The following is a 19024-nucleotide window of genomic DNA, read 5'->3' on the forward strand; positions in this document are numbered from 1 at the left end:
GTGAACCACACATACACACAACTACACAGACACACACACCACATTTAATTTGTTGTTTGTTTCTCCCACTAAAATGTAAGCTCCTTGACAGTAGAAATAGTTTTTGATGATCACTTTATCCCCAGGGTACAGAACAGTGAAAGACACAGAGGAGATATTCAATTAATATTTGTCAAGTGAATGAACAGATGAAGTAAAAGGTGGATGATACACTTCATTACCAAAAAATTCATTATCAAGACTTTCAGTAATATAGGACACATCTGTTTTCAGTGATAAGGCAGCCACTCCTATAAACAACTGCCTGTTAGAAATCATCTAGATATACTGGATAAATATGGCCAACAGGTATTTAATTCCATAGCTGAGCTCTCAGGAAACTAAGGGAAATCCCTAGGAACCAGGCAAAAATGAAGAGGAAGCTATACTATTTGGGGGATTGTTTGCCTTTCTCAGTATTCAAGACACTTGTACCTGCACCGACATAGGAAGAGAATGAGATAAGTCCTTGACTCCTAGCAATGAATGGAAAAGGAACAGGAAAAGGTGGAACAAAAAAGACCCTAGAACAAGCCAAGATCTATACCTTCAGTGAAAACATGAATTAAATAAAAACCAACCTCCTATTGAAGGCCAATGACAAGTAAAATGATCTATCTAGGCTTGGGATCTGGGGAAAAAAATTAAAAGGTTGCACCAAGATTTCACAACTTCATTCCTGCCCTCACTTAGGATACGAGGTCCTATTTTTGGTACCCTCATAGTCCATAACACTCCATGCCACAGAATTAACTGGAAGGCATTGCTGAGTTGGTAGTCACAAAGGTAAACACATTGCCTTTCTGGAAGAAGGTAATCTCAAAAAGGATCCATAGTCCGTCCTCATATAAAGATTCCCTGAATTGAAGCTCAGAATTAAAGATGACATAGCAGAAAAGGAAAAAAGGTATCATAAGCAAAAGTGAGGAGGGAAGAAAAGGATAGATTTTGATGATCAGGAAATTGTGATATTAATATTAGCAGATAAAGGTGATAAAATAAGTATGTATAAAATGCTTAAAGAAATAAAAATGAGAACTTTCTGGAGATAATTATCACATTTGGGAATTACAACATAAAACATACAAAATAGTGTTCTATTTTGTTAAGGGATATATAAATATGAGAATAAGAAAATGAAAAACATTATTATAAACACTAAACTTAGGATAATGATACTTCTGTGAAGGAAGTAGAGGCAGGGAGAAGAAAGGGTTGTGTGATTTCAGGTAATACCTGGATAAAGGCATAATTTTTATTTTAGGAGAATTAATTTCAAAGACCAGTATTATTATTTCCCAGTTGATCAGGCATAATGTTAAATTTTGATATACCTTTTGGGATTGCATTCAGTTATTAAAAAATTAGATCATGGAGAGAAATATTCAAACTTTTCTAAAAGAATTTAGAATTGCATAATTATTGTAGCTATCTTACAATTTTTACAATCTCTTTCTTTCTCAGTTGACTGGATGCAATAATGATGTCAAGGTTCTCGGGTATTCAAGGTAGCTACCATAACCTTTTGAATACCCCCAACCCTCATGATCACCTTCATTTTAGGACCATAAGTGACATGTAGATAGAAAAGGATGGACAAATCACAACTGAACAGCATGATAATCATCCTAAGTAAGATTTACGTAACCTGGAATTGGTCAGAACCTGCAAATCCAAATGGTTCTGTTAGAACTACTTTAATATTTCATACATATTTGACTTGAAGATAGAATGAAAATAAGATTTACTGGGTGGCAGATGGGTTAGTATATCAGCTCATATTGGAACCAAGGTGCTCAAACATAGCTGTCCATTAACATCATTTGAGGAAGTTTAAAACATACTAATGCCTGGGCCCTACCCCTAGAGAATCTGACTGGATTGGTTTGGAGTAGAGCCTGGGCAATGTTAAACATTTCCCACATTGTTCTAATTTGCATTGAGAATTGCTTTCCTTCAGGAAAATGGCACAGACTTGGCACACGCATCTCCATGAAACTCTGAGAAAGAAGCTGAAGTTTCAGGATTGATAAAGCATTCTGAGTGGTCATTGTCAACTGCTCTGATTAGCCTGAAGCCAGTTTGAAGCCTATTTGTTATTTCTCCTCAAGAACTGCAGAAATGCTTTTGAATAGAGGTAAAAGAATTAGGAATATAGGATATTTGTGTCCAATATAAAGGGAAACATTCTTATCCTTTTATATTCTGGACTCATAAATTCAGATAGTAGTTTGACCTTATTTCAAATCTCTGGACATTCTAGAAATAAATATACTTTGTAATACACTCCCTTAAAAAGATAATTTTATGCTATGAATGATAAAATCTTAAAGTAAAAATGAAGATAGAGAAATGAGATTAAAAAAAGAACATATGAAAACAACAATAGTGTGTTCTCTTGTGTTTACCTTTCGTAAATTAAATAATAAAGACAACACAGTAATAAATTAAATCACAGTGTCATTCACCAAAAACAAATGAATAATTATCTACACCATAAATTTAGTTTGTGATTGTGTACCTGAAAAAAACAAATGTTCTATTTCCTCAGAGTAGGAGGAATAATAGAGGAGAAGAGAGACAGAGAGAGGAAAATTAAGGGAGAAGTGTTTTACCTTTGGAAAAAAAAAAATCCTCCCTTCTGAATAAGACTTTTCTCACTATTTTTATCTTCACAGAAATTAACACTAAATACCAAATTCGATACAATTTTATACCAGTGCACATTCATTTGCTCAATTAACAACTTATATTTAATTGAACAAAAGGGCCTAATGAATAAAATGGTATTGGACTATATAGCAAAAATATGCATAATGCATTGTATTTTAGGTTTACTGGCTTCTAAATATGCAAGCTCTGTAACTGACAAAACATGATCCCATGTTTATATTTTTGCCAAAAAAGGGAAGTGAATATTGTGACATGTATCTAGATCTACGCTGTCCAATATGGTAGCCATCAATTACATATGGGTATTTACATTTTACTTCATTAAAATTAAATATAATATAAAAATCAGTTTGTCATTAGTATTAGCTACATTTCCAGTACTCAATAGCCTCATGTGACTTGTGGCTACTATCTTGAACAGCTCAGATATCCATCATTTCCATCATTATACAAAACTCTATTGGACAGCACTGAATAATTCAACCCCTTCTAATGCTAGCATTTCACCAATTATACACTGTGTTATTTTAAGGCAAAATAAGTCCATTTATTTTTGCTGTTTATGATAATTGTCTAAGTTATCATCTTCATTGGTTTGTGTAAAATCAGTGTATTTTCTTGATAAAAACAATGTAAATATTAGGATTAAAAGCAGAGATTTTAATGTCAGATAATTATTTTAATTTCTGAAACCTGATTAGTATGGTATTTTGAAAGCCTAACTTTGACAAGGTAGTGTTAGATACTTTTTAAAAACTAAAGATGGCCACTAGCTCCTATTTTTCCTTTTCTCCCATTTCCAAACCCTTTCATAATCCTTACCAAAGGCTTTGCTCTTTACTTTATAGTGGTTTTTAATGGTTAGGTGAAGTTTCTCTAAAATGCCCTGTTTTAATACTAGTTCTGAGAGTGAATTCCCCAACAAGTTAAATTCCTGCCCCAAAACAAAGAAAATAACTAATATGTATGGAGTGATTACACTGTGACAGACATAATCACTGAATATATACTATCCTATTTAATCTTCACATTATTATTATTTTCCTTTTAAAATGAGAAGAAAAATAGACCCAGAGAGACTGAATAACTTACATGAGATCACATAGCCTGCTCTTTCTAACTCTGAATCCCTTGAATCTATTATGACATATAAACACTTTTAAGATGGCTTTGAAATCTAGTACAAAATGCAAGCATTAATTCATTGATTCACTGATTGAAGTAACTAATTACTAAAATTTATTTCACTCGTTCTTTTAATAGGATATATTGAGTGCCTACTATATGCTAGACACTCATTAAGCTCTGAGTGTATAGCTGTGAACAAAACAGATGAGGTCCCTGCCCTCATCAAGGTGTAGAAACTGAAATTTCAAGGAAAAGAAATTTGATTAGATCTGTTCGGTCATCTGCAAAAGAATAAAAAAGATAAGTACCAGCTTCTGACACCCACCAATTAGTTGCTTGGCCATTCTGTCAATTCCAACAACTTGAAAGCATTTCATTATTCCACCACTTGATCATGCATCAGCAGGTACAAAGACAGAAATATGTAGTTCTACAGAATGATGAGGACCTGGCCTACCATTATTTCAGAGCAAAGTGTTTAAAAAATTAGAACCACTGAAACCTTGGGTAAAAGAAACAAAATGAAGGACAAAAATATCATCCAGTTTAAAGGTTAAAAGAAAACACAAGGACCGAAGATTTTCAAATTGCTTACAACGTTTTTTAGAATTGTAGATGATTTTATTCATCTAAATTGATCAGTTACTCTGAAGTGACAATTATAAAAATGATTTTTGTACATACTTCTAATGTTAGAACGACAGAGACATGATCAAGCTGACAAGTATATGTTTAACTTAGGATGTAAAATTTTTCTAGGGGATGAAGAGTACACTTACCTTGATAAGCACTAACTAATATATAGAATTCTTGAATTACTATAATGCACACCTGAAAGTAATAGAACACTATGTCAACTATACTGGAATTAAAATTTTTTTTTTCAACGTTTTATTTATTTTTGGGACAGAGAGAGACAGAGCATGAATGGGGGAGGGGCAGAGAGAGAGGGAGACACAGAATCGGAAACAGGCTCCAGGCTCTGAGCCATCAGCCCAGAGCCCGACGCGGGGCTCGAACTCACGGACCGCGAGATCGTGACCTGGCTGAAGTCGGACGCTTAACCGACTGCGCCACCCAGGCGCCCCTAAAATTTTTAAAAAATTAAGAAAAATTATCAATAAAAATGTTTTATAGGTGACCATAATCTGAAGAATTCTAAACAGATTGGTTTACTTTTAGATTATTTGGGAGAGGCTAATCATTTAAAATAATGTTGCTGCAAGTATGCATAACTTTAGTTTTAAGAATAAAAGACACATTCATATAATAGTTGCCAGAATAACTAGATCCTATATCTACTTCAATATGGCAATTCCTGTTGGTTCATTTTGTTGTAAAATATTTTGTAAGTCATGAAGGCAAATCCAGGGAGAAGGCAAGAAAATAATACCAGCAAAATGCATCACCTGGATTCATATATTTATAAACACTCCTCCTTGGGGAACTGCATTGCTGTAATATAATACTTTTAAAGACATTACCTCTGCACTAGGAATATTTCAAGAATACAGTTATATACTTAGGTGGAAAGACTGTGACATATACTGTAATCTTATATTTTTCTCGTCAATTCAAGATCTAAATATTTATGAATAAGGATTTATGCAGCATCAGCTAGTAAATGTGCACTCTGATACATTTTTGTTCCTCAAAATTTGAAGAAAAATATGAAAAAAATCTTAGGTAACATTTCTGCCGAGTGAGATCAATTCATTGACACATTAGTCTATGAAGCAAAGTGACCATGCATTATTAAAGAATTTAGCCACATTCTATGAGACTCATGTCTCCCCTGGGTTTAGGTGTATATAATATGATTCATTTTTTTGACTTGTGTGGAAATAAAATTTAAAAGGGTCACTCTTCATTTAGTAGCTGGAAAGCAGTGATTTCCACATATTCATTTGATCGTAGGAAAATGTATTTTATCACACGTTAAAAATGTATCTTATCACAACCCTGCAAAATGCTACAGGAAAATATTATCTAAATTATATTTATTTACAAAAGAACTCTAACTAGAATTAACAAACACAAATAATCCTAACATTTTACAAAAAAAATCCTAATAAAATAATTCTTAGGGGAGAAAGCCATTTTTTTTTTTGCTTAAACATTCAGTTAATATTTTGGCTATGCTATTGATAGCTGTGTTTTTAAATTAATGCTCATAATGAAAACACCTGCAATGCTTATATTTGTGACATTCTTCAAGAATAACATTTCCCTAACCTTTACCTTGAACTCATATCTACCAGTAATTTTTCGATTACACTAGAAACACTCTTTTCTGAAGCAGCCAGAAATGGGTGACTGGTCAGTTAATCAATAAGTCCAATACAGAGGAAATAACAACAGTTACTACATAAATAAATAAATAAATAAATAAATAAATAAATAAATAAAGTATACTTTAAAATGTTCATTTCGCTTAAATATCAATATATTTTAATTTATAATGCTTCATTTTAACTTTAATATACTTCCATTTACTTTTTTGATGTGGTGCCAAGACTGTTTCTCTTTCTTTTCATTTTTTTTTCAGTTTGATTTTACAAATGGAAGTTACAGAGTTATATGCATCATCCAGACATTTTAGTTGTAGGGTATTTTTATTATTAATAATGAAGTGGGAACACAAAGACACTTGGGAAGCACTTTGTGTAAAAAATATTTCTAGAATATGATTTTTCTGAATTTTTAAAGTGCCTTTCCACATACGAGTGCCTTGTAGTAGCTCACTTTTATCAAGTGTTAGCCAAAAAATTCGACGTAGGTTTTATAGACAAAAACTTGTTTCAACACTTAAATTTTTTGTTTGGTTCACATTGAATTAAATTCTACAATTAAAACAAGTAAAAATGGCACAACAAACTTGAGATAAAGCATAACTGCCTCTTTGATAAGCAAATAACTCAGTTGATGGAGATGGACGGACGTTCAAGGGTATAGTAGGGAGTAGAATTGTAGCCAGGAGCATTCAAGAACATCTGTCTGTATGTTTTATGGAGGTATCAAAGACAATTGCTCAATCCAGTGAATTAATGCATAAATAGTGCTTAAGAGTTGTCTGTTGTATACCAGGCATTCAAATAAGCACTTAAATGTTTGTGTATTTAATCCTCATGACACCATGAATACTCTGTGAGATAGGTATTATTAGCTCACTTTTAAAAATGAAGAAACTGAGTCTCAGTGCAGTTAAATGCTTTACCCACAGCTTCTCAGTTAACAAATACCAAACTAATACTGGAAAGTTTTTCTAAAAAGTACTGTCTCCAATATAGCTTTGATTACACTATATAATGATTAATAGTTATTTATTGGTGTCTGGCTGGATTGGAATTCTTTAAGGGCAGAACCCAGTCTTTTTCATTAGTGAATTCCCAGCATGCAACACAGTAGATGGCCTTCACAAAATAGGTGCTTAGTTCTTTAGGGAAACATTAACTCATTCAGATAGTAACTCGATTGATCCTTGATCTAATTAGGGGATAGTTTTGAACAAAATAGTTAGGTTTTGTCTCTTGATTTTTTAAATCCTTGCAACAAAATTTAAGCGTGCAATATATTATTGTTGACTGTAAGTACTAAATAAGACAGATGCAGAAAGACGAGAACTACATGATTCCACTTACATGACTTTCGAAAACAGTCAAATTCATAAAATCATACGCTGAAATGGTGGTTACCAGGGCTGAGGGAAGTGGGAAATAGAGAGTTAATAATCAAGAGGCATAAAGTTTCACTTGTGTTTCTTTTTAAATTTAGTGGAGAACGTTGTTTCTTAACATTTTCTACAGCTATCTAAGGATTTGTCATTTTTAATTATCATCTACAAGCTTTCTTCAGTTGTTATTTGTATAACATTTATTAAAACCTTAAATCAATGGCTTCTGGTACATAAAATGATGTTTCAGAAAATAAATTTGGTTTACATAATACAAATGAAAAATATAACCCCATCATCTAAAATGATGCTATTATCTGATATAACTTGCTGATTTACTTTGATTTTTTTTTCATGGAAGCTCAAGTTTTGAGATGAAGATGAAGTTATGAAAGTTTAGTCAATATAAATTATACAAGAGTAATGTATTTTTTTAAAGATCGCTCTAGTAGATGGGCTCTGCTAATGTTAAATAGCAAAAATGGAGACACCACTAATTAATATTTACTTCTGCTGGGGATGATTGTGACCATGCAAAACTCAGGGATGTTTTTATTGATTGCTTTTAATAAATAATAGTCAACAAAATATCTTATATGAATAAGGATTAGCTACTTCCCTCCAACGTTGTAACCAGATTATTATGAAACCCGTCTCAGAACAAGCTCCCTCATAACAGAAACACTTATTAGCAAAGAGGCAAAAATGGTTCATACAGCCTATTCTGTAAACCCGATGAAGTCCTAGCTTTCCGTCATTTTAGGCGCTGTGCCCCCCTCCCTTTACAAGAAATATTGACTCAACATTGGACAACATCCCAGAAGCACGACCTAGTTACTCTGTCATCAGTATTATGCAATCTGAATCCTTTTAACCCAAAGGCAGGACACAGGATAGCTTACAGATCATCTGTGGCACCATCCTTAAGAGTAGAAGCTACAAACTTTGCTGGATTTTATGTCCAATTTATTCAAGGGTTGAGAGTGTCTTTATATTATTTTAGCCAATTCATATAAGTTGAAAGCTTTTAGTTTCATCAATTATCACCAATTTCTAACAGGTGCCATGTTAATAAGCTAGCCACTAATTTAATCAATGGAAAATCATTTCTGATATGAAATGTGGTGATTAGAAAAACATATGGATATAACCAAAGACAAAGATACTTAATGTGTTTGTAATCATTGCCTCTGGAGGGAAGGATTTCCTCTTTGAAAAAGTGATTTCTGACTTTCCCTGGAGCAGAGATTCCTAAGTTAAAATGTATAAACTGCCTATGCTGAATTATTTTTCAGCAAATTAGAGTCACCATTAAAATTTTTTACTATCATTAGGAATTCAGCTCCTAAGAAATGAAAAATAAGGGATAAATGCAGAGAAAGTAAGCTCATTGCTTAAAATTTTTTTAACGTTTATTTATTTTTGAGAGAGAGAGAGACAGAGTGCAAGTGGGGGAGGGGCAGACAGAGAGGGAGACACAGAATCCAAAGCAGGCTTCAGGCTCTGAGATGTCAGCACACAGCCCGATGCGGGGCTCGAACTCATGAAGTATGAGATCGTGACCTGAATTGAAATTGAGAGTCGGCCACTTAACTGACTGAGACGTCCAGGAGCCCCAATATTTGTTCAATTTTTTTTTTGGAGGATAACTTGATTGTTGTGTGCAAGGGTCAGAAGAAGGACAAATCTGCTTGTCTAAAGCCCTGTCTCTAAAATAATTATATGCCACTCACCAACATCAGTCATATCATTGTTCATTGGCTCTATGCTGTTTGTAAACAATGTAGTGATCCTCTATTGTTACTGTTAGAAATCCCTTACAAGATGTGCAGAAAAAGGAACCCTTGTACACTGTTAGTGGGAATGTAAATTGGTGCAGCCATTGTGGAAAACAGTATGAAGGTTTCTCAAAAAATTAAAACTCGGACTACCATATAATCTAGCAATTCCACTTCTGGGTATAGATCCAAAGGAAGAAAATCACTACTGCCATGATAGCTGCATTGTCATGTACAGCATTATTCACAGTAGCCAAGATATGAAAACAACAGAGTTAAGAGTCTGTCAAGAGATGAATGGATAAATAAAAAGTAATATATATATATATATATATATATATATATATATATATGTGTGTGTGTGTGTGTGTGTGTGTGTGTGTGTGTATTCAGCCTTAAAAAAAAGAAAAAGGAAATCCTACCATTTGTCACAACATGGATAAGCCCTAGAACATTATGCTAAGTGAAAGAAGTCAAACACAGAAAGGCAAATATTACATGACATGATCTCACTTATATGTGGAATCCAAAATAAACAAACAAAAAATGTGGAACTCATAGTATCAGAGAGTAGAATGGTGGTTACCAGAGACTGAAGAGTTAGGGAAAATGGGAGAAGCTGATCAAAGGATACAAACTTTCAGTTATAAAATGATTAGCTCCTGGAGACCTAATGTATAGTATGGTGACTCTAGTTAATAATAATATATTATACACTGGAGATTTGCTAAGAGACCTCAAGTGTTCTCACTACAGAAAAAAATGGTGATGACTATATGAGGTAATGGATATGTTAATCAGTTTCATCGTGGTGATCAGTTCACAGGGTATATGTACATCAAAGCATCACATTGTTCACCTTAAATATATTCAATTTTTATTTGGCAATCATTCCACAATAAAGCTGGAAAAAATAAAGATGTTAAATGAAGGAGAATGAAAGAAAGAAAAAAAGACTGTCACCCTCCTCCTTTTGTCTCGATCTGAGTTTTAATTTTGTTTTTATTGTTTGACAAAATACAGTTATCTGATGGTTCCTCAATTATGTTATTTTAATAAAATAAATTAAATGTAGGTTTGATGGCTGTTTCTTCTGCTTTTTATTTTCTTTAAAGTTTATTTATTTTGAGAGAGAGAGAGAATGAGAGAGCAGGGGAGGGGCAGAAAGAGAGGGAAAGAGAGAATCCTAAGCAGGCTCCACACTGTCAGAGTGCATTCCCGTGTGGGGCTCCATCATAGGAACCATGAGACCATGACCTGAGCCAAAATCAAGAGTTGGATGCTCAACCGACTGAGCCACCCAGGCACCGGTGTTTCTCCCTATTAAAGTAATACTGAGCTCATAGCTTGAAATTTCCCATTTGTTCATTTCTCCTGGAGCAAGAACTCAAGCAGCAGGAAGTGAATCTAATTCAGTCTTTTCCTGTGCTGTCACTCTTCACTAAAGTGTTAACTATAATGAGAGAGAGACAGAGAGACAGAGAGACAGAGAGGGGCAAACCAAGAAACAGACTCTGAACTATAGAGAACAAACTTATGGTGACCGGACGAGAGGTGGGGCGGGGGGGTGGGTATGGGTGAAATAGGTGATGGGGATTAAAGAGTGCATTCGTTGTGATGAGCACCAAGTGATGTATAGAAGCGCTGAATCACTATATTGTACACCTGAAACTAATATTACACTGCATGTTAACTAACTGAAATTAAAATTTTTTTAACGTTTATTTATTTTTGAGACAGAGAGAGACAGAGCATGAACGGGGGAGGGGCAGAGAGAGAGGGAGACACAGAATCAGAAGCAGACTCCAGGCTCTGAGCCATCAGCCCAGAGCCTGACGTGGGGCTCGAACTCACGGACCGCGAGATCGTGACCTGAGCTGAAGTCGGACGCCCAACTGACTGAGCCACCCAGGCACCCCAACTAACTGAAATTTAAATAAAAACTTTTAAAAAGTTTTTAAAAGCTAAAGCACTCTAAACTCGGACAAGAATAGTCTTTTTTCTACCTACACTTTAATAGTCTCACTCCAAATGGCTTGTGAAAATAAAACATGCCCTGCAATTGTATTCAGTATACTTCTAAAGAGGAATTCTGAAAAATACATTTTCTCTAATTCTTTACATTTTCATTGACATTTTAGGTCTCATTTGTAATAGAGGTTCCTGCTGAGTACCTGCATATCTAGCCTCAACTCAATCCAGGTCCAAATATAGAAAAAAATATATATATATAATATTCATATACTTATATATAATATACAATCTTATATACTTATTTATATATATATACATATATATGATTTTTAGTCAGTCATAGGACATATAATAATAAAATACACACATACAAACATTTTTCCAGGAAAGTTTTAACATGTCTCAGCTTTTACCAATTTACTGATTATTGGGGAGTCTTATGTATTTTTTCTTTAATATGAAATATGACTTTGGTAAATAACATGGCCTTTCTATTGAGAATGCAGGAACACTGTGTCATAAAGCTGAAATTATTAATGTGCATAAATACTCCTTTTCTCTGTTTTCTTTGAGGTACATGAGACTATTCTTTTTTTTTTTTCTCTCTCCACTCCTTAAAGCTAACTGTGGCTACATGACTATTGCAGTCAATGGGTGGTAGGCAGAAGTGACATGTGTCACTCCGGGGCATGAGCATTTAATTGCTGGTACCAAACCCTCCAGAACTGCTCCCCCTCTGTCATGGCAAGTAGACAGGCACATGTGAATGTGGAGCCCCCATCGGCCCAGGTGTCTAAATACCTGCAATTAACAGAGCTCCCCTAACAACCTGAGTGGTACATGTAGCAATGGCAAGAAATAAATCTTTTCTGTTTCCAAATGAGATTTAAAAGACAAACAAAAAAAAAATCAAAAAAAGCAGTAACAAAAACAAAACAGAATATGACTGAAGCTGAACTACCTAGTACTTGCCCTTTAATAAAAAACCAGGGGGGAAAAGACTTAAAAACGTCCATTTTCTAGGTAGAGAGAAATCACCTAACTATATAATATTATTTTAAAAAGTATTTTCTGTAGCTGAAATCATTTCTCAATTAAATCAAAGTAGCTAAATGTTAGCAGAATGCTGGTTATTTCACATAGTCATAAAGTAGTTCTCTATATACATTCAGCAGCAGTGGCAATTTGAAAGTTATCTCTTCATAGAAATGAGATGGTGCTAGTACATAAAAGAAAATGACCATTAATGTTTTAGTCATGGGGCACAATAATAGAAATATCATATATTTTGTTGCAGCTCTTTTTAATTGTGTCACACTGATGGAGAACTAAATTAAAATTTTTTTTTCATTACAAAATTCTTAAGATGTAATATGAGCCTCCCAAGTTTATATTAAATTTTACCTAGTTCATTTATTATATACTTTTATTTTTTTTGGTAAGTTATTCTTGTCTGTGCCAAAATAAGTTTTACAGAAATGTCAAGGTATATTCTTTTTCCTTAATGTACATCATTAAGATTGCATTAATGTTATTTTAGTTTTTTTATACTCATGTGATTTTAAAATTAAGCTTGAACCACTGTTGAATATGAGAAATTATTATTTTTTCTCTCCCACAACCTCCTTTCTGTCTATTCTCTTTGTATTTCAGAAGCTCTAGAATTCATCTACTTGGAACACTCCATCACCCCCTGCATCCTTGATTTTTAAATAATCAGGGAAACTTAATAAAGACTCAAAGAAAAATAAAAAGTGAGTGACTAATACCAATTCTACTCTTTGTGTACAGCTCACTCCAAAATGCTGTCATTACAATCTAAGAAGTTAAAATAATATGACACTTTAACCTCAAAGTCAATCAATTTGAAAGAATACTGGAAACACTGTTTTGAAGAGATTGATTGAAATCAAACCTTTGGCCTAGCAAGAGAATAATTACTAAATGGTTTTACGTTCCAGAGCAATAGTTATCTATGTACAAATTATCAGTAGCTGATTGGCTCCAATTAGTCCTTCAGACATCTAAGAAAGACAAAAAAAGACATAAAAAGCACTTGCTCATTTGCATATTCATAATACCTCAGTGAATCACCAGGACTGGCACTGATGCTGCCTGAATATTAATGCAGAGCCAACAGCTGAGCTGAAGGGCAAAGCAATATATAGAAACAAACTACAATTTCTCTCTGGGTTTCACAATGTAACTTAATGGTGGACAGCTTTTTAAACCATTTACTACTGCTATTATTATTATTATTATTATTATTATTATTTTGTCTATTATCACAAGATTGTTCCCCCTTTCTGAGAGCATCTAATCAGATCGGTGCAGGATTACAGTACATTTTTTATTTGTATTTTAAAGCAGATTTGATCAGGCAGTCTTTTTTTTTACACCCAAACCCACAAACTACTCCAGTTTACATGCTAAATATCCATACAGTATACAACCCCCCCCAAAAAAGAGGAATCCAAGTTGTACCCTGCATTCTGCTGAAGGACATTCTATTTTTATATGCTTTTAAAAGCTTCACATTTGTGAGCAGTTGAAAGTTGGGTTAGTTAAGCACCTCTGCCTTCAGTTTTTCTCCCGACCCTGCCCTTTAATTTCTTGTGAAAACCTCTGTCTCCTGACCCCACCCTCTGTCACAGCTCAAATGGATATTTTTGCCTTGGCTTATGCAGGGAGCCACAGATTGAGGCTTCCGGAAGAAATGTTCCAATTCATTCTGTGAGATGCAGCAGAATATTTGTGGAAGAATAAGTAGGAGGGAGATATGTATTTGAAGTTTGCATGTGTGATGTATTTGTAGCATCACCATTACATTTATATATCTGTGATCACAAGATTGTTTGTTATAGGACTCTATTTTCCTTGGAGAAGTGGCAGATTAGACAAAACTCTTCCCCAGTATTTGCATTTCCTTTTCCTGAAGAAGGTGCTGTCTGCCAACAGCAGTTTCAGAAAATAAACAGGAGTAGATAAAACAGTATTTCTTTAAAAAAAAACCCACAGGTTTGGAAAACAGAATTCTGTACCTTATTGATTATCGGACCGCTTTGCCTTATTTATTTTTATTGGGCTTTATTTCAAATGATAGTAAACAATAATCACAGCAATAGCTAATCTTTATTGATCATACACTGTATTGGTCAATTTTTGCTGCATAACAAACTACCTCTAAAATCAGTGGCTTAAAGCCATGAACTATTACTGCTCATGTATCTATGGGTTGCCTGGGGTGAAAAATTTAAACCAATAATGCAATCAATTACCCACACGATGGACCAGGCTCCTTTCTTAGCCTGTTACATACATCATGTCGTCTAATCTTCAGAGCAGTCCCATGTATTATTGTCATTATTTCACAAATAAGAAATTGAGGTTCAGAATGGTTAAGTAATTTGTGTAGGGCTACACCGCCAGCAAATGATAAACTGATGACTGACATCTAAGCAGATCTTAAATACTATGCAATTTTTCTCAAATGTTCCATTCTACCTGGTTTCAAAGAGTATTTCTATATTTAGTATAGAGATTATAAAGATATGGGATATAATATTCAGTCATCATTACCATGAAAATGACTAAGGATAGAACATAACAAAAATTCTGCTGGGATCATACTATTCATTTCTAAGTCAGCCTCAGAATTCATTTATACATGAGACAGAATAAAGATAATATCCTCAGCAGGGAAGAACCACAGGGAAATTAATAAAATAAATTTCTACTTATAGTTCTTCTGTGATCAATAATTATTCTTTAAAATAAGTAAGACCCTCTTCTTTGACAATAAACACCACATATAAAAATTATAACTGGTTCTATTTTATTAAAAAATGTGTACCACACAAATATAGTTTTTAGATGCCAAATACCATTAATCAAAAGCAGCAAATGGCTATAATAACAGAACTTTAGTGACTGGAAGTTAACTGTTACAGCGTCAGCAGAAATGTAAGTACACTCTTTTTAATTTTTTTTTTTAATGTTTACTTATTTTCCAGAGAGAGAGAGAGAGAGAGACAGAGAAAGAGAGGGAGACAGAGGGAGGGAGACTGAGGATCCGAAGTGGGCACTGTGCTGACAGCAGTGAGCCCGATCCAGGCTGGAACTCAGGAACTGAGAGATCATGACCTGACCTGAAGTCCGACACTTAACCGACTGAGCCACCCGGGCATCCCAGAAATGTAAGCATACTCCAAGGGTAAAGTATTTCCTAATTGCCACCTTGGCAATCAAAAACAATGTGGTCTTATAATATGTCTATATTTGCACTGGGTTCTTGATTTTGCACATTTTTATTTTTTATTTACAAACAGTTATTTTCGGCAACCTCAAGAAGTTTAGTTGAATCAAAAAATTAAGTGTGTACCATAGGACTCAGTGACAATTCTGTATTGTTTACATACTATTCCTCATTGTATAAAGTTTGGCTTAGTAAATACTACAAATTATTAATATTCTGGAATAAATATGAAAACAACAGGGCAAAATTAAATAAGATGAGTTATGACATAAAGCCAATCTCCATGTCACAAGATTCCTCCCCAGGGTTAAGCCATGTGCAGAGAAAAGACAGATTTTATTTGGGAGTAAGATCAGCATTCATAGAAATTGGAATACTAACGTGTTGAAGTGGAAGTCTATGCGTAGTATATGAAATAATATATAGACTCCTTGCCCTAGACACTATTATGTTTTTCAAGATTAATAGTTGCACTGAATCTCACACTTTGGCCCACTTCCTTTATTCACACCCAAAACATTTCACAATCTCATTAAATGCAGACTGGAAGCTAAGAAGCCAAGAGCATTTCTCAGTGTGTTTGTTCTGCTATGGAAAGTGTATGGTATATAACAAACACTCAATAATTATTTTTAAAGAATGCAGTATTATGAACTTGTATACCACTAGACTCAAACAGAACTGGGTTCTTAATAGTTGAATGACCTCGGTCAAGTTATTGAACACTAAAGAACCAGGTTTTGTTTTGTTTTTTACCCATAAAAGTGGTGACACAATCTACCTATGTCACAAAGTTGTTTAGAGGAGGAAATAAAAACATTTATTTACAACCAAATTTCCCCAACCTTCAATTAACTTACGATGACTTAAAATGGAATCATACTATTAACTCAGAATTTAATAATTCTGGTCCCCACCTGCTGAGGCAAAACTTCAGTCCCTTCCCCCTAAATCTCTCCCTGATATATTTGAGTGTCCCTCAAATGCACTCATGAGAGGCCTTCTCCCATTTGTCTGCCTCAAACCCTTGCACTGATGCTCACTGCCTGCAACAACACTTGAGAATCCAGTCTCTCCCTGCTGGCCAAAGCTGCCACTCAACCTTCAGGGAAATGTTGATACCGAACCTTATGCTGCTATTTCTTGTTCAGATGCGGCAGCCTCTCTGAGTACCCAAAGAACACTGTGTTCTCTGGGGTCCTCATGGAGTTGAAGCTTCTATGTAATCAATTTATAAGTAGAAGGACCATTCTCGTCCTTCAGCCTACAGCCCCCAGCCCCCAAAGCTCTTTCTCCAAAGCTCAATTACAAATCAAGTTGCTGAGATTGGGGAGGTCAATATCTGAGACAGAAATCATGCTATTACATATATCTGGTCAACTGAATTAATTTACACACACACACACACACACACACACACACACACACACCTCTTAATCTTCCTAAGTTTCCCTCCTTTAGGTTGGATTTTAGCATATATGAGAAGAGGAAACTCACTTATATCTTGCTGTCAATCATAACCCATTTGGAATGGATTATTTGGGGCAATAAGACCCCGTACTGCCAAGGTTTTGCATACCTGGTGCATTTTGGCCCACTATTAATATGGCCTCCATATCTAGAATGGCTCCTTTAAGATATTTCTGAATCTGGGACCCTTAAAACATCACAATTTATTTGGTCTGGGATGAGTTGCTGGCATAGGTAATTTCTACAAGTTCCCAAGAAACTCCTAATATGTACTTCAGGGTTAAGAATCACTGGTTCAGGTGGGCCTGGGTGCTTCAATCAGTTAGATGTCTGATTCTTGATTTCAGCTCAGGTCCTGATCTCATGGTTGTGAGATCCAGCTGAGGCCCATGTTAGGTTCTGCGCTAGGCTTGGAGCCTGCTTAAGATTCTCTCTCTCCCTCTCCCTCTCCCTCTGCCCCACCCCTGCTTGTGCTCTCTCTTTCTAAAAAAAAAAAAAAAAAAAAAAAAAAAAAAAAAAAATCACTGGCTCAGAGAATATGACGAAAACCTATTTTATCACATACAATGTGCATTTGTTTTTGTTTATAATTTTAGTAAAGTGTCAGGTGTCTGTGAACACCTTGAAATCTATGTTAAGGATAATTGACTTAAAGCCAGTAAGTTTGGTTGTTTCTCCAGAAGAGGGAGTAGCTGTGGTGGGCAGGCCTCTAGAAGAGTTATTAACAAGGCTTTGTCTTAGAATGAAGCAATAATCAGCTTCATCAAATTCAGTGGAGTTTTCCTATTTATCTTTGTTTCCCAAATGTTCCTGGTATTATGTGATCTTGAAGTAGATGATTAATAAATGCTTGTTGATTTAATGTTACTGAAGTCCATATTACCACCAAAATTAAGGAGAGTATTTAGATACAATGAATCAGAATGAGAATCATAAAAAGAGATTCATAAGTTCTTTACTTTGCAGAAAGTAGAAAGTTTCATTGACCAGCCAATTAATATTGAAAAAAACATCTGTCCTAGATCTAGAGAAATAGTAATAACTATTTCTCATAAAATAGAGGAAAATATCAGGGCACCTGGGTGGCTCAGTCGGTGATGTGTCCGACTTCAACTCAGGTCATGATCTTATGGTCTGTGGGTTCAAGCCCTGCATCAGGGTCTGTGCTGACAGCTCGGAGGCTGGAGCCTGCTTTGGATTCTGTGTCTCCCTCTCTCTCTCTGCCCCTCCCCTGCTCATGCTCTGTCTCCCTCTCTCAAAAATGAATAAATGTTTCACTAATTGTGTGGCAAGAGGGCAACATAAATACTGTGAAGATTTTGAGTAAATAACCACTTCGTGGGATGTCTGGAAAGTTACATGAGACTCAGTTTTTATTACACAATCATAAAATCGCAAGAATGTTTTCTAGCTAGGACAAGGTGGGGAAATTAAATTGCAATTAAGACCAGTCATGGGAATGTTTTGATTATACCAGAAATAGAATGAATGAATATTTTCAAATTTTGACAACTCCACAATCAAGTGCAAGAAATATTTAGGACACTTGGAGCTAGATATTATGACCCATTTTGGGGATTTTGACTATTGTCATGAGAGGCCAAAGAGAGGTGCAGAAAGGAAAGAAAGGAGAAAAGGTGAGGAGGAAAGGAAGAGGGGAAGGAGAAGGAGAGGGAGAGTTAGTTTAAGGTCTGTGAATATTTGCCTCTGTAGGGAAGCCGATTTACACACAATTTTATAGGGGACCCTACAGAGGAATATGAAATAAAATGGCCTTTATAAAATATCAAAACATAAAAAAAAGATCAGTCTATTGTTAGGAGAATGTATATATACATATGAAATGAAATATAGATAATTTTCAATTTTTTTAATCAATATTATCATCTAGAGGTAACCACTCTGAATGCACACACACACACACACACACACACACACACAATATCTTTCACTGCCATTAAACATGTTCCACAGCATCATCTTAAAGGCAGCACACTCTCATGTAGTTGCAGCACTGTCTCATTATCAAAGCAA

This window comes from Lynx canadensis, chromosome X, assembly GCF_007474595.2.
Source record: "Lynx canadensis isolate LIC74 chromosome X, mLynCan4.pri.v2, whole genome shotgun sequence".
In the NCBI taxonomy this organism is placed as follows: domain Eukaryota; kingdom Metazoa; phylum Chordata; class Mammalia; order Carnivora; family Felidae; genus Lynx; species Lynx canadensis.